Raw genomic sequence first — 23,185 nt, 5'->3', positions numbered from 1 at the left:
GCTGATATACTGGGTAATTTAGATGAAGAGAACACTTGTAACTTTGCAAATAATACTAAATAATTTGGACTAAATTGTCACAGCAATAGAAAGGCATTGACGGGTTTAAGCAGGCAAATATGTCCAGATTTACACTTTAGACAGATTACTTACTCCAGCTTCAGTGTGGGAGAATGCATTAGAAAGCAACAAGTCTGGAGATACAGAGACCAGTGGGAAAGGTGTTTACAGGACTTCAGGCAAGAGTGGATAGTGACAAATGGCAGGGTTTATGATAATGAAAATAGAGGTGTATATATTGAAAAGATATTTATGAGATAGAATCAACATGATGATTCCCATGTTTCTTTTTTTGGACACCAAGTGGAGAGAAATGGCACCATTTACTAAACTAGATAAAATTGGAGAAGTTCAAATTCGAGAGAAAGAAAAGCTGTTCATTTAGGACCTGTGCAGTTTGAGTCATTTGTCAGACTGCCTAGTTATGAGACATTTGTGGTCTGGACACTCAGGAGAAAATTCCGGGACAGATATAGCAATGTGGAAGTCATGGGCACATAGGTGACAGTGGTATAATTCAGAGGAGTATATTAATTCACATGGAGAAAATGAAGAGTGAGGGCAAGGCGTCCTGGGCTATTAGAATACAGGCTGCTAAGAGGAAGGTGGACTTCTCCTCAGAAGCCTAAATTGGAGACGAAGATGGAGTAATCAAAGAAGTCAATGGAAAACTAGCAGAGTGTGATGTCGCAAAAGCCAAGGGTAGAGATTATTGTAAAGGGAACATGGTCACCAGCATTTAATGCCACCTAGAAAACATATTTAAAGAAAATCATTGGTGACTCTGATGAAGAGTGTTTCAGTGTAGAAGATGAGAGAGAAAGCACATTGTGGTAAGCTGATAGGTGGAAAGGGGGAAGGCGTGGAGAGTAAGCACAGTAAGTTTATGAAGCCTGGCTCTGATGAGAAGGAGAAAGATTGGTAGCATAGAATGTACGTGAGAGTAGGAAAGTTGTATATTTTTAAGACAAAAAAATTTGACCATGATTAAATGCCAATAGAGTGGGAGAGGTTGAAAACACAGGACAGAAAAAGGCTAATTGACAAGAAATGTTTTTGAGAAGACAAAGGATAAAGGATCTAGAGCTCAGGGGGCAATACCTACCTTAGACTCTTAGAGGTAAAATAGACCTTTTTTTCCCCTAGTTTTGGAGGCAGTGCAGTAAGAGAGTTCTTTACAGAGGTCTGCTATTTTCAGTATGAATTAGGGAGGCTTGGACATCTGCTGCAGGGAGGTCAAGAATCAAAAAACTTTTAAGAAATATGGTAGAACTGCCACACAGCATTAAAGATCCAGATGAAGTCAGATACCATGAAGTTGTAGAGTGGTCCCATTTTGTGCAGTGATACGAGTTTTTCCTAACAGTTCTCAGTAGTTTGGAGCAAATGTGAAGCAAGTGAACAGCTATATTTATTCTAAAAAGGATTTTTAGCTGGTAGATCCCTCTGCAGACAACAAGATGAGGACATTGAAAATGTTGGCAAACATAATGGAGAAGAAAGTGAAGATGAAAGAAGCAAATAGGTGGAAGAAATATGGGAAGTCTAGGATAGAGGTTTCAGCTCAGTTCGATGAACCAGCAGTCTGTAATTGCAAACTTTCTAGTTCAGGTGATTGAGATTATGATGATTTTTAACTTATATATAAGAAGACTGGTTTGCTTGGTTTTTATCTCCTTAGCTAGAATAATCAGTAAGGCACCCATTTCACTTTCAAAAGCATTCTGGTTTGGATAATAAGTTATATGATCTTGGTATACACATATTAATCACACGGATGAGGCTTGGTAGAGGGAGATAATAAGTTCAATTTTGGACATTTTGAGTTCAAGTTTATGAGAAATTTAGGTTAAGAAGTCAAGTAAACTGAACATATATTCAGATACAACCCAAATTCACGAGGGGTTAATGAAGTATTAAATGATTTATAATTCAGTAATTATTTCAAGAATGATATACTAATTTGCAGACAATATATTAAACTCCTAGAAAATATTTGAATTAAATAGTTGAGAGCCATTTATTAATATTAAAATATGTGATATGTTGGGATAAAATAAAAAATATTAATCATGCAAGGAATAATTTTAACATTGATCAAATTGTCAATCTGGTATAACAAGTGAATGGACGGAGTTAAATTGTCATACCTCAAAACATCACAAGGTGGCAGCATATCTGCAGTGTAACAAGGGAAAAAATCTCTCAGATATTCTACAGTTAAAAATATTTATGAATTTATGCCTGTTGTACGTTATTTATATTTTCTGAATGTATGCTCTTTCATTTAAAAATATTTATTTTACTATTGTTGCCAAGTTAAGGTGAAAATTAAAAAGTTTAATTTTTTAACATACACTATTTAAAAATATTTTACATAGACTATAAAACATGATCATTAATATACATTAATGGCATTCATAAGATAGCTATTAGCATATAGGGTATGTAACACCATAGTTGTGTTTTATAAGTTTTCATCTTGATTGGTATATTGTAGTTAGGTAATTTTATTTAATGCATTTATCTCACTAGTGACAATAAATTCAGTAACTTCATTTGTTGACCTTTAGAAGGAAAGTGTTTAGAAGTTTAATGGAGAAATTGTTTGCCATATTCTAGTTATAACAATTTTAAGGGAGGTAAAGTTATCACATTTAGCTAACAAAAAATACAGGACACCCAGTTAAATATAAACTTCAGATAAACAGCAAATAATCTCTTTGGCATATGTATGTACCATATAATATTTGGAATATGCTTAAACTAAAAATTATTCCATTATTCTTTGTATTTTGCAACTTTAGTGGAGGACGGGATGTGGTGGGAGCGAGAATTAGAGAAAAAAAATAATAAGTTGTTGAGAAAATTAGTAATCTAAGATTCTGGTCTCCAAATCAGACCTAGATTTAAAAGTCTTCAGGATCAAGGAACTAGGAAAAGAATTCTAAATGAACCTTAACTACGCTGCATTCTGTGGTGAACTCGGTTTGTATGTTAAGCTAAACAACATGGGCTAACGTTAATCAAGTACTCTCGTGAATTACCATCTACACCACACATTGATTACTGATATTTACACAACAAAATGCAACAACATATATTTAAAGCTAGCTTGTACAGGTCAAAATTGAATAAATAACTACAATTCAGGCATTTTTAGATCTTACTCAGGTTCAGGGTTATCATTATGAAAATCTATCATTAGAGCATCAAGGCTTGGAAATGATATTTTAATTTCATTTAATTCAACAAACATGTCTGGCATCTTCTACATGCAGAAGACTAAGACTGTGAGATATAAGGATTAATAAAACACTGGTGTTATCCAACTCAGTGGACATTTATAGTTGATAAAATAAAAGTTAAAATTATGCAAAAATAATGACAAACTCATTCTTACCAATTTCTTCCTGAGTTTCAGTTCTTGGTCCACTGTTCTCCCTTTGTTCTTCCCTGAGATGATCTCCTTTTCTCTTCCGTATGATTTTCAGCTCTCATTTGATACCAAAGACTCCCAAATCTATTTCTAGCCATAACCTCTCCCCTGTGCTTATGGTATGTTCATTCAACTCTGGTTCCCGGCTGCCTCAAAGGCACTTCCAAAGTCAAACTAAACATTTTCTCCCAGAAATTATTATTTTTCCTTTATTCCCAAGTTTAGTCACTAGCATCTCTCTTCATGTTATTGTCCACTCTTGAAACATTCACACTGTCTTTGACTTCTCTCCCCCATGCAATCAATGTGCCTTATTAGATCGTGCCCAGGCTGTTCCAAGGCCTCTCTACACTCGTTTCTTGCCTTCAGTCCAGCCTTCCCTAAATTTAGAGATTTACTAAAATTATGAATCAATTTTATTTACATTATTAATTTTACAACAAGTACTATTATTATTTAAACCTGAGATGAGTTTATGAGTTTAATGAAATTGAAAGATAGGAAGAAGACTGATGAGGAAATCAAGACAGAGTCAGGGAATGGCCTGGACTTGGAAGGTGTTCACACATCTGAAATGTAGGTACTTGGGAGAGAAGGCAGGGAGACCTCTGAAGCCTCACTTTCAGCACTGTCCTGGGCACTGACAGCAGGAACAGTAAGCTTTTATAGGGTACCTACTGAATGTCAAGCATTTATATCCTCTAGAGAGGTGAATGCAGGCCAATGTTCCCTCTCTTTTAGGCCATAGGGGAGAAGGGGAAAGAAACCACACACTCAATCTAGTCCATCAGTCCTAGCAGTTTAGAGAGCACATCTGTATGTTTGAACATCAGATCAGTATCTTACAGGTGAACCAAACTACTATGGTGGTATAATCAAAGGAGTGGAATCGAAGAGAACATAAATAAACTGGAAACAGGTAATGAAACACAACCATCATCATGCCATATGGTAACTAAATAAAAAATGGGAAGAAATTTAAACAAATAACGGTGATTAGTGTTACTATTATAAAGCCAAAACAAATTTTCAGTTTCTTTTTCTGCAGTTAGTTTTCCAGAATCATTGATGTCAAAATTTCTCTGAAATCAATTGCAGTTAAGTACTTGACCACGTATTTTAAAAAGATATTAGCTTCAACTCATATTTTCAATATGATGGCTAATTCCTGTGTTTGTCTTGTGTACATCTCTTTCTTCTTTTGCCCTTTGACTTAGAGGAATTCTTGGACCGTATATGTGGAGTCTCATAGCTCTCTCCTTCTAGAGCCAGAAATTTGGGGAGTCATAAGGGCTCAAAAGTAGAACAGAATAAGCTGTAGGTGCTCTATCTGTTCAAGGGCAGCAACCCAAGCATGGTAATGAAGGGCTGAGAGGACCTGGACTAGGTTATGGCAAAGGGAACAGAAGGTTTCAAAGAAATGGGCTTGGATGGCCCTTGTGATGGGAGAAGGGAGACTCAGTCTGGGTAAAGCTCGGAGAGGGTGGTGGGAAGACAGGTTGATCAGGCTCGGCTAAAAGGAGCCAATGATTAATGGTACCCAAGGTCCATCAAGTTTCTGGAAACAGGCCTTGAGGGAATCCCTTTGGACTCAGGCTGGTGTAGGAATCACTGAGAGATTGAAGACCATGGAAGACTAAATCAGCGTAATTACACCCTTTGGTGTAAAGGATGGCAAGGTCTTCAGATATTTGAAATTCTTTTTACAGAAAACAAAACATTTACTTTGAAGAGATAAAAGGCTTGAACTGTAAATGCCTGAGTGAAACTCATTCACACTTAGGGGTAATCACTCAGTCAAAAAATCAATAAACCACAGAAGTATCAGATCTTTTGGGTTGAAGGGTGGAGAACAGGAGTTTCGGTTTATGAGGTGGGGTGGGAAGAAGTTTAGATAAGTACAAAGGAAAAAGACCCAGGAGACTGGGAAGGCAAACTGCACCTACTTGGCAAATTTTACTAGTGATTCATGATGTGCCGTCCATCTGTCTTCCCCACTAGCTTGAGAACTTCATGAGCCAATCGCTCTGCTGCAACACCCAGCATGGTGCCTGTGGCAACCGGTAAGCACTAAATCATTCTGGGCTCAATGTGAATTTTAGCTGCAAACCTAGGGACAGCAACTGTGGGCAAATGATTTTTCGCTTTTCCTGTCCATCCGAGTAGACAAATACTTGGTCTCCTGGGGTTCTGGAGTATCAGAGCTACCCTCCCAGGCCCATCTGTGCCCACACAACCAAGAAACAAGGCTCTTATCCACTCAGCTAGGAGATGGCAAACAAGGGGAAATGATTTTAAAGATGCGAGCTCAATATTCTCTTAACACGAAAACTATGAGGCTAGAACTTTTCGGTTGTTTCTGTTACTCAAAGTGTGTCTTAGGAACTTACAACATTTTGATTTGTTGCTATTAATTTTGACTTTCTGATTTTTTTTTTTTTTTAGAACAAATTTTCATGGTATAAAGTGAGGGCCCGGCATGGAGTGACTGGCAAATAGCAAATATTCAATAATTTTTTGTTGAAGGAACAAATGGAAGCTTGAATGGTGAAATGAGATAATCCCCAAATTCAAAATAAAAAAGTCAAAATGAGAAAAATTCACAGCACAGGCACAGACAGTGCTAAGATATTATTTTGTGAAAAGCTTAACGAAAATCAGAATTTGAATGTATTTAACTTAATTGGATTTTATTTAATGCAGTAAATTGTGTTCTTTGGACAAAAGGGGAAATTGTGTTCGTTGGGCAAAAGGGGAAATTTATGTTGCCCTTGCAAGACTGAGAACCGATCTCTGAACGTTAGTATGTTTTCTAAGTGATTTTTGCTCTGTGAGCTTGCTTTGTTATTTTTGTTTTGCTTCGTTTTGCAAGGCCCCCTGACCTTCTAGCAGTAACCCCATTTCAGGTATCACTCTCCAACCCCCTGTTAAGCTATAGAACAATGAATAGAAGCTCAAAATAGTCCAGCAACATTTGGGATTTTAAACAAATCCTGGCTTTATCTGAACATAACTAAGAACTCTTCAATACCAGCCAGTCCCCTGCTGGTCTCCATCACCAGGAGAAGCCATTATGTGGAGCTACTACAATATAGCCAAGAACTCGGTAGCATCAGATCATTTCAGAGAGCTTGCTATTCTCTCTTATAAAGCTTGTTCTTGAATAGTATCATGAAATCATCTGAAATCATGAAAACTTCTTGCAACACTTTTCCATTCCATGACTAAATGTCTACTTTCAGACTGCTGACTTTTAGGCAATCTCTCACTAGCTCTTCCACTAGAGCGAGTCTGTGAATCATTGTAAATCACAAGGAGGATCAGATGAAATTGTCAACAGAATGTCTTGCTTCCGGTGGATAATAACTTTTTGGAAATACAAATTAAGATAATATGCTTTATTTTGCATGATTGTTAGTGTTTCCAGCCATCACCTCTGATCAATTTAGGCTATAATTTTGTGGCATTAATGAAAAAGGACTTAATGAGCTGCCCTTTTTCTTTTGCCATGTAGGTCTCACTGCTATACACAAAACCAAAGTTCCCTAAATAGAAAACTTCCATTCCACACCAGCAGGCCTAACTCGATTGTGGGTTATATCTCTAGAGCCCAGTGAATAACAGATTAATCACTTTTTTTTTTCTGTCTGAGGTATTTTACCTTCCAATCTGAATTTTGGAACTTGTCTTGATTAATGCTGATGTGCTGAACACGGTTGCTATTAAGTCATACATCTTGCAAAGAGCCAATTTGAGCAATAATTCATAAATCTCCTAGAGAGAAGTTTTTCAAAACTCTCAGTGCAATGTTCTGATGGATTAATCTTCTGTGACAACCTGATGCTTCTTTGAAACACTGGCTTTTCTTATGATTGTTCTTATCTAGGACTTTTTTTTTCTATTATGTCAACTTAATGGAAACAATGTTCCTACTTCAAGACTACAGAGGAAAAACAAGTATAGAAGAAGTTGTTCTATATAATTATTAGAATTTAAAAGCAATCTTTTGTAAAAAATACCTCACTACTCAAAAGTGATTTTTTACTATTATCTTTGTATATTAAAGGAAAAATTAAAGAATATGTAATAATACATGCTATTCGTGTGCTAACCTTTTAAGCTGGGAATTATTTACCCTTTTAAACTTTACAGAGATTTATTTCCAATTGAAAAAACAGTGATTCAAGAATCAACCTCTCCACACTCATTTTTGAACTAGGTCATGACATCTCTGCAAAAAATAAATCTTGTATTAGAAGCAAGTTATGGCTATTAAACTGTACCTGCATAGAGGCAGAAAGTTGATGGTAAATTACCCAGTAAAGAGTAAACTGATTTTAAATGCAACCACCAGAAATTTAATCAACTGTTAAGTGGTGCCTTGACTTTTAAATTATATAAAAGTCACTTGCTATATTTTCTACTCTGAGTACCTACTCCAGTGTCTGGCATGTAGTTAGAGTTCAACGCCAACAGAATGAAATCTCAGAATTAATAACTGGTGAGAGAGCTTTCTTTGACTAATCCACTAGGTGGCACCCAGGGACCGTGCTTTACCCACTTAACTTTCACAGACCCTCCCATTCATGGTGTAAATAAAGAGCTGCATTATTAATTTATACCATCATGTCCACTCTACGCCTTGTATTTATTTAACCAGCTGCTTCCTCTAATCCCCCTTACACACTATTGATTAAAATCCTAAGAATATTCAAGTTTCCAATCCTTCCCATTTCCTCCCATCTACATTTTGCTAGCTTTAAACAACAGACTAAGTATGTTTAAATAATATATACAGAGTACTATGGTTACTAACAATGAATCCAGACTATTGGAAAATTAACTAGAGGCAACAATAGACTGTAACGTAAAAGTTATTTTCAAATTTGTTTTGCATTCATTTCATTGATTTCTAATTGGTGGAATACCATTATCTTAAAAATGTAATCCAGAAAATAAAACATGCAAGCTGCAAAAACATACAAGGAGTACTAATATTTTCCGAAAAGAGGAGTTATTTTCTGACTATGATTCTTGTTCATCTTTACAAAGATGAAGCGCAGTGCTACCTAGAGTTTCGAAGACTTCTTCAACTACTCAGAAAATGCCATTATTCCTCACCCAGGATGCTAAAAAGGCAGGTCTGTTTAGCAGACCATCTACTCATACTCTGCATACTCCGAATGTATTTATCCTGGATGTGGTACTTGCTCCCAGAGGAAGGAAAAGGAAGTGAAACCACTAGAGATATAATGAATTGATTCTTCTCTGTGAAAGTCTCTTCAGTACTTCTAAATTATAGCGTCAGTCATTCCTCTAAGAGACAGAGCTTTGGTAACAATAAACGACTCACTTTATAAGAACATGATATTCCTCTCTTTCTTGTTTCTCATAGAAAACCCAGCAAGGACTTCCGAACACTCCTATCTGAAATACTGGACTCAGGGTATGCTCTTCCTGAGGAGCAGGGGTCTCTCTACAGGCTGTTGCTTTTCTCTTGTTCATTTAATTAACTTTAAGCAAAATTACTTGTCCTTATCTAGTTTTCCTATTTTCAAGCTGTGTCCAATTTTGTGAAAGCAGTTACCAAAAATGTAAAGTCATTCTTAGCTTAAACAATTAAATTAATAAGATCAGATAGCCCAATAGTAACTAGAGACTAAAACTTAAATGTTCAACAGGCCTTTGGCATAACTTCTATTTTAATAAATAGAAGGAAAAACTTCTTTATTGGTGAAATAAATTGATGTAAAGTTAAAACTGATGTAAAGATTAAGAAATATTACATTAAACATTATTCAAAGTGAACTATGATGATACATTTTTGGTAGAACAATATTCCCATTTTATGATCCGATAGAATATTGAAGTCAGTGAAGTGTGTATAACATTACTGCAAATTTAGTACACTGAAATAATCACAGAAATGGTTACCAGAAACTACATTTGTAGTGAATAAATATTACATTTCACTTATTTCTCAAGAACCGTTAGCTTCCAAGAAGCCAGCCAGTATGTTTGATTTTATGACATCACGCTGGAACATGTACAGAAACACTTTCCACCCTAAAAATTCCCCACTGTACTGACTACTTTGTGTATTTTTCCAGTGATAAATGAAAATAACTTATTTTCAAAACAATAAACCATCTTATTTTGAACACAACAGTTATATTCAATGGAAGAAAACAACTTCATTTAAGCCCCCAAAGAGTTCAGATTTGCTTAGGGTGGTGACCAGCTTCAACATATAAATAATTCCTTTAACCAACTTTTAAAAGTAACCTTAACAACTATGACAAATTTTTTTTCAGCACATTAAAATTATCCACCAATATAATTCTTTGTATGAAATGCATCATAATTCTATTATCTTAGTTTCAGTTAACAAAAGCCTGAACCAAAATTGGTAATATCACAAAGGTGATCAATCTAACAGGTATTATCTATGATTACAGTAGTTTTCTTTTTTCACTCAAACCTATATAGTCCCTGAAACAAAATTTATAAATCTGGAGTGGACAGTCCCATTCCTCAGCATTTCTTTCAGACTATTCTATTCTTTTTTTTTTTTTTTTTCATCTCAGGTGTTAAAAAAATGCCCGTTGAAACACAGATGGAAAAGCTACCACTTAGAAACCATGCATTTACCAGATTTACTGTAGCACATGCAAAAGCCAAGAAAGTAGAGTTAGTCCTTGCCCTGTTTCTAGGCTGAGCTTGTTTATTGCGATACAGTGTTTAATCTGACAATCTGAATCCTAAAGAAAGTTGAGATGTTATGTTAAACTCAAAAGAAAATTAAAGAAAATAATAAGAAAATTTGTTTTAATGTATACATATATCATGATATGCATTGCTTTCTGAAATGTTAAAAACATCAAGGTTTGATCGAAATAGTAAAAAATTTATGGAAGTTTTACCTTGTCCTGAAATCCAGAAGTTCAGATGCCCTCAAGTCCTGCTGAAGTTGGAGCTGGAGATCAAGTGAAGCTAGAGCTCTTTGCCCTCACCTTAAGTTTGTCTCTGGGCAAGTGTGTGTGCGCGGGTGTAAGTGTGTGTGTGTGCAGAATGTCTCTTTGTGGCACTGGATGGCAGAGGTCCTGGTCTTGGGAAGAAGGAGGCACTTTCTCACCATGAGCAGAAGAAAAGCAAAGCGTCACCAGGAAAGTTCTCCTCCCAGATCCCCTAATTACAGCCTAACGTGCACTTCATGCAAACTTCAGAGAAGGGAGGGGCAGCTGTGTGCCCCGACCTTGTGAAACGGCAGCTCTTAGATGACTTTCCCTTCTTCTCAGATCCCGTATGGGGAAAGCGGCAGCTACAACCACGAGCCCCCACCCATACCACACCTCCTGCACCCTCACCACTCTTGGGTGTGTCTAGAGGGGCTGGGGCAAGGGATCTGTGGAATGATCGTGGGCCAGCAGTGTGAAGCGGACACACCAGGACAGTGAATTTTCACTTTGCTGTTCAGCCTGTGCTTGAAAGGAAAATCCAACGGTAGGAAAGGTCCTGGCTTTCCTGCTCCCCTCTCCCCATAGTAAATCCACAGTAACCAGGTAGAGGCAATTATGACGACAGCACATAAAGCTTCCAAAACTGGAGGTGCCCTTCCACCTAAATTGCCAGAAGCATATTTTCTTTCTTTCTTTATATTTTTACTGGACTCAGTGTCAATATTAGGTTTGAACCTCCGTTAACAAACAACCGCTATTGTACCCCTGGATGATAGAGCTCAAAAAACCTGGATTTATTTATGGAGTAAGGAATGCGAGGGGCGGACGGGATGGGTGGAGCTGGCTTATAGATTCATACCCAGGATTAGAACCAGATGGGCACAGGGCACTTGCAGACACACACACACACACACACACACACACACACACACCCTAAAATAACCACTGGGGAAGATGCTGGGACACGCGGGAAAACGCCTCCTGAACAGACATTTATTTATAACTCTTGGGAGAGTATATAGGTCCATTGATTCCCGCCTTGAGTAACCAAGGGTTTTGGAGAGGAAATGGCTTCATATTTCAATAACAGAGCCACCTTTGATGAAGCTTAGGAGGGGAAAAAAGAAACACACCGCAGGAAGCAAACGGCTGTTGAAGCAGCCGGGAGGAGGGAGCGGGACTGGCCTGGGGATGAGGACAAGCAAACAAGCCCGAGCGGCCCCTAGCCAGGGAGGAGGCGAGACGCTGGCTGGCGGGCCGGAGAGGCGGGGGGTTGGGCGGTAGGAGAGTGCAGGGCACCGCGGGCACGTGGCGCTGGGAGGTGTGTAGGGACTCGCGACCGCGCCCCCAGCTCTCACCAGCCGTTCTAGAGCAGGCACAAGCCCGACTGGGGGTCATCACAAGTGCCGCTGCTGGGGCGCTGGTCGGGCAAGAGGACCGGTGGGATAGGGAGCCTGGTGGGCCAGCGGACTGATGATGGAGCGTTTGATTGACCGGGCAGGGGTTCTCGTGGGCTAGTAGGGGAGGGGCGTCAGTGGGACAGGGGCGCAGGTGAGTTACGCCGACCAGTGAGGCATGGACGCGGGTAGGCGAGGTGACTTGTGGGGCAGATGAGCTAGCGAGGCAGGGGGCCAGGTGAGGCAGGGGCGCTCAGGGATCGGGCACGCGGTCTGAACTGTGCGGAAGGCGGCGAGAGGCGCTATTGTCTTAAAGATAAATCCTAACCCGCGGAGGCGGCTTCCTCTTTGGAGAGCGGCGGGAAGGAGATGTAAAAAAATAAATAAATAAAAATAAAAATCCTTCCACTTTTTCTTGACCTATTTCACCATTTCATGCGCCCAGGCTTGCCCTTGACATTCGAGTCTTGGTAATTTAATATGTGCCTCTCGGAAAGATTTTATTCCAGACAAATCAAACACTCAACAAACCCTCACTGAATGAAGACAGTTATATTCAAAATGAAATAATTAAAAATGAATCCGCCAACAGGCAGTTCAACACCTTTCTTGTAATTTCAAAACCTGGGTAAGATGCCTCTTTTATTTTTTCTGTTTCTTCCCACAGGCCTCTGAAGGTTTTGCAATTTTATGTCGTTAATTTGGTGGCTATTGAGATGGCTGTTACACTGTAGGCCCTCATATTAACTGCCAGTACAAGTAAGATACATCTCTGCTCTTTAACTATTAAAAAAGTGTTTATGCAATTTCTTGTAAATGTTCAGGATGGTATTTTAAGAAACATAAAAGAATTAGGCTTAAAAACAAATACCCTACAATTTTTATGTTAAAGTTCCATAAAGGTGGTGAGGCCGACGGTGTGTAGTTATGTTATCATACAGAGAGATAGTTGAAATACAGATCATGTTCCCTCAGTTTAAAAACCTAATTTCTAGGGATTTTCTGGGGAGTAAATCAAATCAGCTGGCGGACGGATGGGCCCTTGTTCCCTTACCTTGTATCCTATACACAAGAGAATTAAGAGAATGCAATGCATTCTCTTCAGAAATTGCTCATTAGCCACGCAAAACCGTGTGTTTTGCAGTTTAGTCAGAGTACAGGAAGTTACACTAAAATTTTCCTTGTTTGTTTGTTTCAAGTATAACACAAATTGAGATGGACTTCCAGAAATAATGACAGCTATTACCTCTGCTGTTCCTGACAAAAGTTGTTTTGTCAATCCTTTCCCATTCCCATTGCCCATCTCCCTTTCCCAGTTGCCTACTTACTAGTCTTTGTTAAAAGATCTCCAGTATTTTTAATCACAAGTACTTAAGTTGTCAATAGTGTGTGTTTTAAGTGTTTTTTTACTTAAATTAAATATAATTTAATTATTATATACATTTTCATTCTCTTTTTTTTGGAGTTCACATTGCTTACTAATTTCAAATTTACATTGGAATTAGGTTTACGAGTCTTTTAAAAAGATCTTTGTGTTTCATTAATTAGCATTCAGCTAAATCGTGCTTTATAGAGGTACATATTAATTTGACCAGTCATTATCATTATGCATCAGTGCTGTTATAAGCTTTTGTAAAAAAAATTTTTTTGAGTAAATAAAATATGAATCTATTTTCATGACTAAATATTTTACAAAGGTGTATGTTGTAAAAATAATTAAAGACTCATATCTTTTCAAAGGAAAACCATATGAAAGATTTCCTCTAATTATTAAAAATATTAATTAGTATGGAAATTCATATCCTTCATTGAATATTGCGGTGTTTTTGTTTTAGATGAGATAGGGAGACCAGCTTTTTTTAGTTTCAAGAAAATCCAGACATTTTCTTCAATATTAATTTTTAGAATGACATGTGCTTAAAATTCATGTCAGTTCTTACCTTAAATTACCTGGCCAGTGCTAGATGCAAAGCCTAAAAATCCAAGTTGAAAATCAAGGCCAGTTCTTTAAAAGCAAACAAATTTAGAGATAATGGATAATAAATATACCCACACATTTTGAAAAGGTTTTGTTTAGCTTATTACAAAAGTATTTTTTAAGAATGAAAATTAGATCAAAATGGTGTTATAAAATGTAACTTTGCATTCTTTGGCTAATTAGATGACAATCTGAGTAACCAGGGAACCAAATAAAATGGAATATTCAACCGTATTTGACCCACCCAAAAGGCAATTTCATGTGGTTTAACCTAACACAAAGTTAAATATGTGCATACTATAAACATAGCAGGAACACTTTCAACATTTAAAGAATATTGACCTAAAATATCATGAATCTTTAATATGTAATAAATTTGCAAGCAGGATGGTATTCCTCCTGGCATATTATACTTCTAATGAAATTTACATTTATATTCAAATGAAGATTATCTAAATTCATCTCTTTTTCCAACTCTGAAAGAGGCTACTCTATTATCCTCTAAATTCCAGAGAACTCCTTCCCTGTGAATTTGTGTTTCCTGGAATTTTTGCCTCAGGCTAATTGTGTACCTGGTTGAACATCTGCTAGGATAAAGGTGGCAGCTATGTGCACTTTGAGGTACAGAGGGAGAAAAGCCATTTGACCTTTCTTGTCTGAGGGTTCAGAACTTCATTAAAGCATCCCTTGAGATTGCCAGCATAACCATGAGAAAGACATCATTTGTAATTAAGTCCTTCCCACTGGCTACATTCTTGTTGAACTCCATGATTAAAATACAAATGCAATATTCTAAATGGTCACAAAGCATTTGATAAAAGGTTATTTTGCTTTTAATGCAATGGGTGGGGGACGGCTTTCCAAGGGCCTATTTTTGTACTCTTGCTCTCAAAAAGTGTCCTGCAGAGAGAGACTTCAAAAGGGCAAACGAAATAATTAGGCAATAAATTGTTCAAATGTTAAAAGCAGAGCTGCGTCAGAAGCTAGCGAGGCCATAGGAATCTCATACCAAGTGATAAATACCCCAAACTCGTGAGCAGTAAGAATCTGCATATCCTCCTGCTTGTTCATTGCTTGGTTTGGGTTTCACAGCACTTTTCCTGTAATGTATTGTTCTTTTAGCATATTTCTTTTGTCCAGAATGCCCAGAAACTTTCTTCATTTTTTTTCGATAAATTGATGTCTATTTCATTATTAACTAGATTTTACTCATTTTTCTGTAAGGCCCAGATTCAGTTCTATCTCCTTTGTCATGCTATATTTGATCGTCCTAATATTAGTAATCTTCCTCCTTCATAATTCCATATTACTGTTAAGAACACCCATTTGCCACTCTTGTATTGCCTTCTATTTTGTTTGCTTCTCATGTTATTTATTTTTTAAAATTAGATGTGCTGTACACTCTCTGAAAGATAATATTATATCTTTCTAATTTTAGTTTCCAGCACACATTCTTGGTATTAGAAGATGATCAAACAATGTTTATTACTATTGTTGAATGATGATAAGATTCTTTATATTCAGGACAAAAAATAAAACAATAAGGAAAGGTAGTTATTGAACAATCTAGTTCAGAGAATTTTGTACCTAACATCCAATGGCATAAATAATAAATCATCAAAGACTGATTAATAATTTTATCGTTGTTATTGATCTCATAGAACTAAAAGAAACATAATACGTATTTTTCTTCCATGCTTGGCTGATGTGTGATTGTACAAATGGTAATCAACAAAGGTAAAATGTTTTACTCTTTTGAAAAACTAAGTTAAGGTTAATGACAAAATAAGGTTATTGTCTTAGAATTACAGTATCAGCCACTCGAATAGTTTTTTTTCTCTTGAATTTATGTACTTATTTTTAATTTAAATCAATTAGAACTACCAGGAAATGTAGTTCTTATTGTTTTTTCTTCTTGCTGTTTTTTCTTAGAACCCTCAGAGAAAAGGATGTCAAGTTTAATTGGGCTGGAATGATTTATATATTGCCCTTCTTAGGGTAAAATGGGTGTGAATTAGGTAATGCATCAAAGTCGGCATAGGGCAGGACGACTCAGGAGAGACCGAAGTGTAGGGCTTCGATTATTTAAAAGTGAAGGAAAGTAGTCTAGAGTTGTCCGAAAGATGGAAAGAGAGACAGGAATTTGTTGTATCAAAAGCCTATGAAGAATTTCAAAACGGAAAGATTAGTCAAGTGCCAAGCTCAGGGACAGTTCTATCAGAAGACTAAAAGAGAATATTAACATATACTTAGAACAACATGCCTCTTAGTAAATGTTGACTTAAATTATTTCAAATAAACTGCTGGATACTTTTGAAATTTTATATGCAAGTCTATGCTAAACTTGATAGGTAAAATCTACTTTTTTCCTCATATCGCCAGAAGTACGGAATTAATTCTCTCCTTACATCCAAATTTTAGGCAGGCACTAGGTATCATTTAAAAGAAGAGCTAAAGTACCTATCTATATCTACATATACAAACATATACATGTATATGTATATATGTATATACACACACTCTTGTTTTACAATAAGGTCATTAGAAAGCCCACTTATGGTTTATTTTAAGCACTGGGGAAGTAAAAGGGTTTTGGAAGAACCTTTGAACAGTGTATGTGGAAATAACCTTACATGCATTTATCTTGAGTAAGACTATCCCAGCCAAATGATTCTACTGTAAATAGGAAATTTGCACTTCTCCCTTAACCACAGTCAAGTTTTTCCAACATGTGGCTAAATTAAGGCACAAAAGATTAAACTGGAAGGCTCTATGAGTACATGAAGAAAAGAAAAAGAGGAAGTATTTCTTCATTTTGTGTCTAACTGCTACTAGCATTCTTTCTAAAAGAAGGCGCAGTAATTCAGTAATCCTGCCCTAAATGTCAACTAGAGAATGCTTGCTGGTACAAATACTTGATGTTGGATCTCTTTTGAGCTTACAGGTAGGTAATTTGGAAATATAAAAAGTTTGGTAAATTTGCAAGGTTCAGGTGACTATCTCTTATCTTATAATGAAAAGATTGTCACTAACTTCAGAATCTGGTGAACTTTAGGAATTTTTCCCCCATTAATGTTTCCTATTTTAAGCTATCCTTATCCCTTTCCAATAACAATTAAGTAGAAGTAGAAAGTTGTTAGAATTAAAAGTAAGGTAAATGATCTAACACAATCCCTTACTTTCTGGATAAGTAAACTGAGTCTACTAAGATTAAGAAATTGTCCCGGTGTCACCCTGGTATCTTGATGTAATTCTGTAATATTCCCAGCCACTCATTTCTGCAAATTGAAGTATTTAGGATGCAGTTGTAATTAATTCAGTTCTTCTAGAACATAGCTAACAATCAAGTATTTTTTTTTTCCTCACTATTTATTACCTTATGTCTCTATTGTGGAACTTAGCACAGTTCAAGTCTTTCTCATTATACTATGAGCACATCGCTTGTTCATGTCTAATTCATTCTTAAATCTTCTAGTGCTGCCTCCCATCCCAACCCAAGCACCAGTGCCTTGTACATTTAGGTGTAGAGAAATTTTGTTGAATTGAATCACATCAAACCATAGAGGAAATATGTTATGAGAAAGAAATTGGAAAGTGATTTGTCATCCAAGTTTTCGGGTTTATGTTCTATTAAAAATAGTATGTTTTGATTTGGAACCCAACTTGACTCATTTTTATTTTACTTTCCCTTTTCCCTCTTCTTCTTTCCCTCTCCCCTCTTAGCTTTTGCTCTTCAGCATCTTAATGCCTAGTCAAACAAATGTTTGAGCTTTCCCTACTAGTTGGAAATTATCATGTCATGATTCTGTTGACTTTATAGAAAAGCCTGAAGTGTTTCTCATACTTGTTACCTCTTTCTCTTGAATATCCCTTTCTCATTTAAATCTCTTTTGTAATAGCATTCTAGTTGCCCGCCCTGACTCTCAACTCTGCTTCATAGGAGTCCATTTCTACATGCCCATAATACTACTTCATTCTACCATAGCTCTGAATGTAGCACTTCCTTTATAAAAAATTTTTGTCAAGGCTTGCTAGATAGTTGAGCTCTAAAAACCTGAGATGTGTATAGGTATCCCCTGATGTTCAAAAGTTCATTATACCAAAGAAAATTTTTGCTTTTATGAAAATAATGTCCAGCATTTGTTTCGTATTGAGCTGGTAGAAGCAGCTTATACCCCGAGCAGTGGCAGTGGCACCGCCAAGCTGCCTCCTCCATGAATTATACTCGGCATCTCAGCATCAAGCCATCATAGCTTTAAACTGTGTCTGTAAGCCTCTGTGCTTTATCTCAATTTATTTTGTGCATCCTTTAGCAAGATATGTCCTAAAGAATCAGAAAAAAACCTAAGAAAGCTTGTTAGAGTTTTATGCTTAGTATAAAACCAAACATGATTAAGTACATTTGGTAGGTTATTTTTAAGGTCTGGGAATGCTGAGAAATTTTCCATTTAAATTAATGGTTATTGCTTCTTTGCTTTATGGCATTTTGGATTACAGAAGTTTTCACAAGAATGTTCTACTTCTGGGTAGCAGGGGAAACTATTCGGTTTTGTGACCTAGACTTTAAAATCTATGCTGCTGAAAAATCTACACCGTTGGCTTGAAAATGGCATTCTTTACTCTGAATTAATTAAGTTGTGTGGAGGCAGTAGAAGCTACCTTTGGATCGAGTTGAATAAATACAATTATTTATCAGAACTCTAGGAACTCCTAAAATATATCTTTTGATTTCCTAAATTACTTTGCATGAAACTTTCTTACCGAATGGAATTGTGTACTCCAATTTCATAGACAGTTACTATGCTCCATTTCTTTATATCTGGACTCATGAAATAATAGACGATATTTGTAGAGCAAAAATATGCTCAATAATTTTGTATTATGGTTTGATCACTTTATGGATTTTCTTATGGCTATTAGGCTTTGTGTTATTTGAGTATTACTTAATATTTTAGTAGTACTATTAGAATAGTGTATAGAGAGTTCAGAAGCCCCCTCCCACAAATGGAATGTCAGTTTAAAAAAAAAAACAACTATGTACTTTGTCTTATTGAGCTTCTACTTTAAAAAATATATATATTTCATTTCTTTTTTTACAGCAGTTTTAGGTTCACAGTAAATTGACAGGAAGATGTGGTGGTTTCCCAATACTCATCTTGTCCCCACATTATCAACATTCCTCACCCAAGTGGTACATTCATTACAAATGATGGACCTACATTGACACATCCTTATCACCCAAAGTCCATGGTTTACATTAGAGTTCACTCTTGGGGGTGTGCATTCTATGAGTTTGGACAAACGTATAATGACATGAATCCACCATTATAATACTGTATGAAATACTTTCACTGACATAAAAATCCTCTGTGCCTCATCTATTCATCCCTCCTCCCACCTAACCCCTGGCAACACTGAGTTTCCATTTTTAATGCCTCTAGATATTTTAAGGAGCTAACAGTGAGCTTCTGTGGGATCTCATCCTGAATGAAAATTTATGGTCCTAGTAACCATTTAGAAAACACAAAAAGCACAAATTTGGGAGCTTTTAATATATATTGTTTATTTCAAAATATGTCCTAATATTGTCTAGCTTCTGTATAGAAGGAGATAAATTAAAAGTTTTGAGTTACAATAGTTCAGTGCATTAGGAGTACATTCCTAACTTTTTAATAAGAGTAAAGTATCATTTCTGCCTAGTGGACTATCATGCAGGCTGTTTCACTACTACCGATATGCAATAGTCAGCCTTCTTTTAATCTTTATTAATGGTGATATTATTTTCAATTTTGTAATTTTGTTATTAACAGTAATGATTTTTTTATTTGACTTCATAATTTCATGTAAAATTAAGGTCGATAACATTATCTTTATTTCAATGTAACATGTATGTCATTTTGTGACTACTCTTTTAAAGTTAACTCTGAAAATGACTTTTTTCTAGCACCATTTTTTAAAATAATTGAACTTAAAGTATATTTTGTCTCATTGATTCTTCAAAGTCCTGGCTGTCAGAAAATATCTTTTTTTCCTTAAGGTTTAAAAAAAAAAAGAAAAACTCTTCCATAATAAAATGCCTGTAATTTTTCTGTATGCTATTATTATCAAAGAAGAAGAAAAGTAATAGTTCCATTGTTGTAATTTCCATTCTTTACTTGACCTCTAGGAAGGGGAGACTTTGAATAATCCATGTTTGTTGTTTTGACAAGATGAGTATTTGGGTTAAGATTTTTGTTGTTTTAACTCCAAAATGGAAGCAGACTTTACTCCAAACCACAATTGATTGAGTGATCAATAAAATAAAATGATAATAATGTGAATAATGTTCTTCATGCTTTAATCAAAATATTCATTGGCAAATTACTGAGGCTATTTGCATCATTCACTTGTTATGCAGATAATGGAAATAATAGTAAATAGAATAAAAGCGTATATCTAAAAATTTGAAGAGTATATTATAATACCTCTATATAGTTTTGAAGCTACATGCTTATATGGACTTCTCTTTTACAACTTGGTAAAATCGTACTCTATAGAGGTCTCTATATCCTCTTGTTCTACAGAATACATGTTCTGACAACGAAAGGTTTATACCTATGAATCTTTGATGCTTGGAAAAGTTACAATAGGGCAGTTATTTAGAACCCTAACTGACTTTCTAAATACATTTTTTGTTGTTTCTTTCTCAAAGACATCATATGATTCCCCCTTCCAAACATTGGTAAAAGAAGCTATAATCACTCCTTGTGTTATTTGCACTTGAGAAATAGTTTTTGGAAAAAACCATCCACTTAATCTGTCAAAATACTGAAATGTTTCTTCTTATGCTGTCTTTAAACTTTAATCATTATAAAATTATATTTTAAATTGGATTTAGCTGTTATAATGAATGATTATTACCTACCAAATTCTAACCATTTTTAAAAATTAAGAATGCAGTTACATATGAATAAGAATCAGATAAGGGCCTCGATTAAGTTCTCTTTCATGTAAATTTATTTCCTTATGGTATTTTTCATGTGAAGAATGATAAAATATGGACACTGTAATAGATTTGAAAGGAAATGATATCTAAATTTTTCTTCTTAAGGATATAGCTTCCATTTCCCTGTCATATACTCCCTTAGCATCCTGAATCCCTTTACATAATATTTTTTATGATGCATTTGATATCTGTTTTTCTTGGTAGAGTTTAAGTTACCCTAGGACACAAATTAAATTAATTATGTTCACTGCTTTATCTTTAGTGCCTGGCATGTGGTAAATTATTGGCAAATATTTGACAAAATTTTCAAAAATGAAGTTTTATTTTAAAAGTAAAAAAATAAAAAAAGAAAAAGAATAAAAATTTTATAACTAAAATTAGATTTTATGTCCAAAGTGTCCTTAATTGACTCTTTAAATGGTATTGACACTGAAAGAGAAATGTTTTCCTGCTCCAGTTTATACATTTCTCCTCACAAATCTTCTTCCAGATCTATTAACAAGAAATAGTATTGAATTCTTTTGAACTGGGATGATCCTACTGCCAAACAGAGTGGGAGGCAACAACAGTGGTATAATTTGAGGAACAGAGAGAGTCCTGTCTGTTTAAAAATAGCTCCCATCTGGTTGCCACGGTATTTAGAATTTCCATCACCGAAGTTGTTTTGTTGTTGTTCTTGCTGCTGTTGTTAAAGTATTCTTGGGAACCCATTTTAAATTTATTTATTCTGGTTGTTGTAAAAACAAAGTGATATACTAGCTCTTTTATGGGCAGGACTTTTAATTAGGGGTTATTTTGTGAAAGGTAACCTTTTGATCAGCAAAATGTCATATGATGTGCTATCACTTTGTTATAGAGGCAGAGATGTGCCATCTGAAAATTTGAGAAAGCATAAAAAAAACTCTAAAAGTTATGCTAAGCTTCAGGAAGGCCTAGAAGTTACTCTTTTAAGAAGGATAAACAAGTAAGAGGCTAAACAGTAGCAGCTACATAATTATTTGTGCAAAGTTTAAGAAAAAAAAGCAAAATGAAATATTCCTAAAGTATGGGAGAACCTGTGGAATATAGAAATTTAATGTATTATTTATGTATTTTTATTATGGAATGGGTCGGATGACAGGGTCAGAGGTTGATGAGCAGTAAATGGGTAGGACAGATGTGGGAGTGAGGAAAGGGAGTTGCTTAGCAACCCAAAGCCATCAAAGCAAAGAGACCTTGTCAGAAGAAATGCCCTGAACTATGGAATTACCATCAGCCCATTCATCTAAGCCAGGGAACAAAAGAGAGGTGGAGCTGGGGTGGCACAGCTTCCACCTGTTTTACTTAAGGCTCATGGTGACATTGCAACTTATAATAAGATATATAGAGAGTAGTCACCCCTTATCCGCAATTTCATTTTCCATAGTTTCAGTTATCCACAGTCAACCATGGTCTGAAAAAGTTAAGTGGACAATTACAGAATTAAACAATTCGCAATTTTTAAATTATATGCTATTCTGAGTATCACGATGAAATCTTGCATATCCTGCTCTGTCCCACCAGGAACATGAATCATCCTTTTGTCCAGAGTCTCCATGCTGTGCACGTTTCTGACTGTTAGTCACATAGTAGCAGTTATGAGATGGACTGTCCCTGTTACAGTGCTTGTATTCAAGTAACCCTTATTTTACTTAATAATGGTCCTAAAGTGCAAGAGTAGTGATGCTGGCAATTCAGGTATGCTTGCAAGAAGCCGAAAAGTGCTTCCTTTAAGTGAAAAGGTGCATCCCATACAATGAGATAGTGTTAGAGAGAGAATGCCCACAATCACATACCTTTTATTACAGTATATTGTTACAATTGTTCTATTTTATTATTAGTTATAATTAATCTCTTTCTGTACCTAATTTATAAACTAAACTTTATCATAGTTAGGTATATATAGAAAAAAATAGTATATATAGGGTTTCAGCCATATCCATGGTTTCAGGAATCCACTGGGGGACTTGGAACATGACTCCAGGGATAAGGAAGGACTACAGTATTTGGTCTTCACCCCTACGTTTTGGCACAGAGCTCTTAAAACCCTTGACAGTGCCTAAGTGATAAGAGCGACAAGGCATCATGGGTTCTGTTAATGAGGTGGCTTTTGCATGGTGTCTACGGTTGGGGCTGGCTGAGTGGAGATGTGGCTCCGAGAGTAGCAAGCTCTGAGAGGAAGCTCCTGGCCCTTTCCCTATATACATACCTTGCTCTATGCATCTTTTCCATCTGGCTGTTTCTGAGTTACAACCGTTTATAATAAACTGGTCATTTAGTAAGTAACATGTTTCTCTGAATTCTATGAGCTGCTCTAGTAAATTAATTGAACCCAGGGAGGAGATTGTG

The 23,185-nt window shown here is 36.0% G+C and overlaps 1 protein-coding gene across 1 annotated transcript in view; it reads right to left on the bottom strand.

Annotated features, from left to right (window-relative positions):
- HAPLN1 (hyaluronan and proteoglycan link protein 1) overlaps positions 1-10,797 on the bottom strand; it is a 60,871-nt gene extending 50,074 nt beyond the window's left edge. The window contains exon 1 of the mRNA XM_016123167.2: positions 10,423-10,797. The gene's annotated coding sequence lies outside the window, so the exon portion shown is untranslated. The remainder of the gene's footprint in view (positions 1-10,422) is intronic.
- Positions 10,798-23,185: the final 12,388 nt, after the last annotated feature.

Source organism: Rousettus aegyptiacus, unplaced genomic scaffold, assembly GCF_014176215.1.
Source record: "Rousettus aegyptiacus isolate mRouAeg1 unplaced genomic scaffold, mRouAeg1.p scaffold_m13_p_8, whole genome shotgun sequence".
NCBI classification, from domain to species: domain Eukaryota; kingdom Metazoa; phylum Chordata; class Mammalia; order Chiroptera; family Pteropodidae; genus Rousettus; species Rousettus aegyptiacus.
Note: the sequence above shows the minus strand (reverse complement) of the source record. Positions and strands in the feature narration are given on the sequence as shown.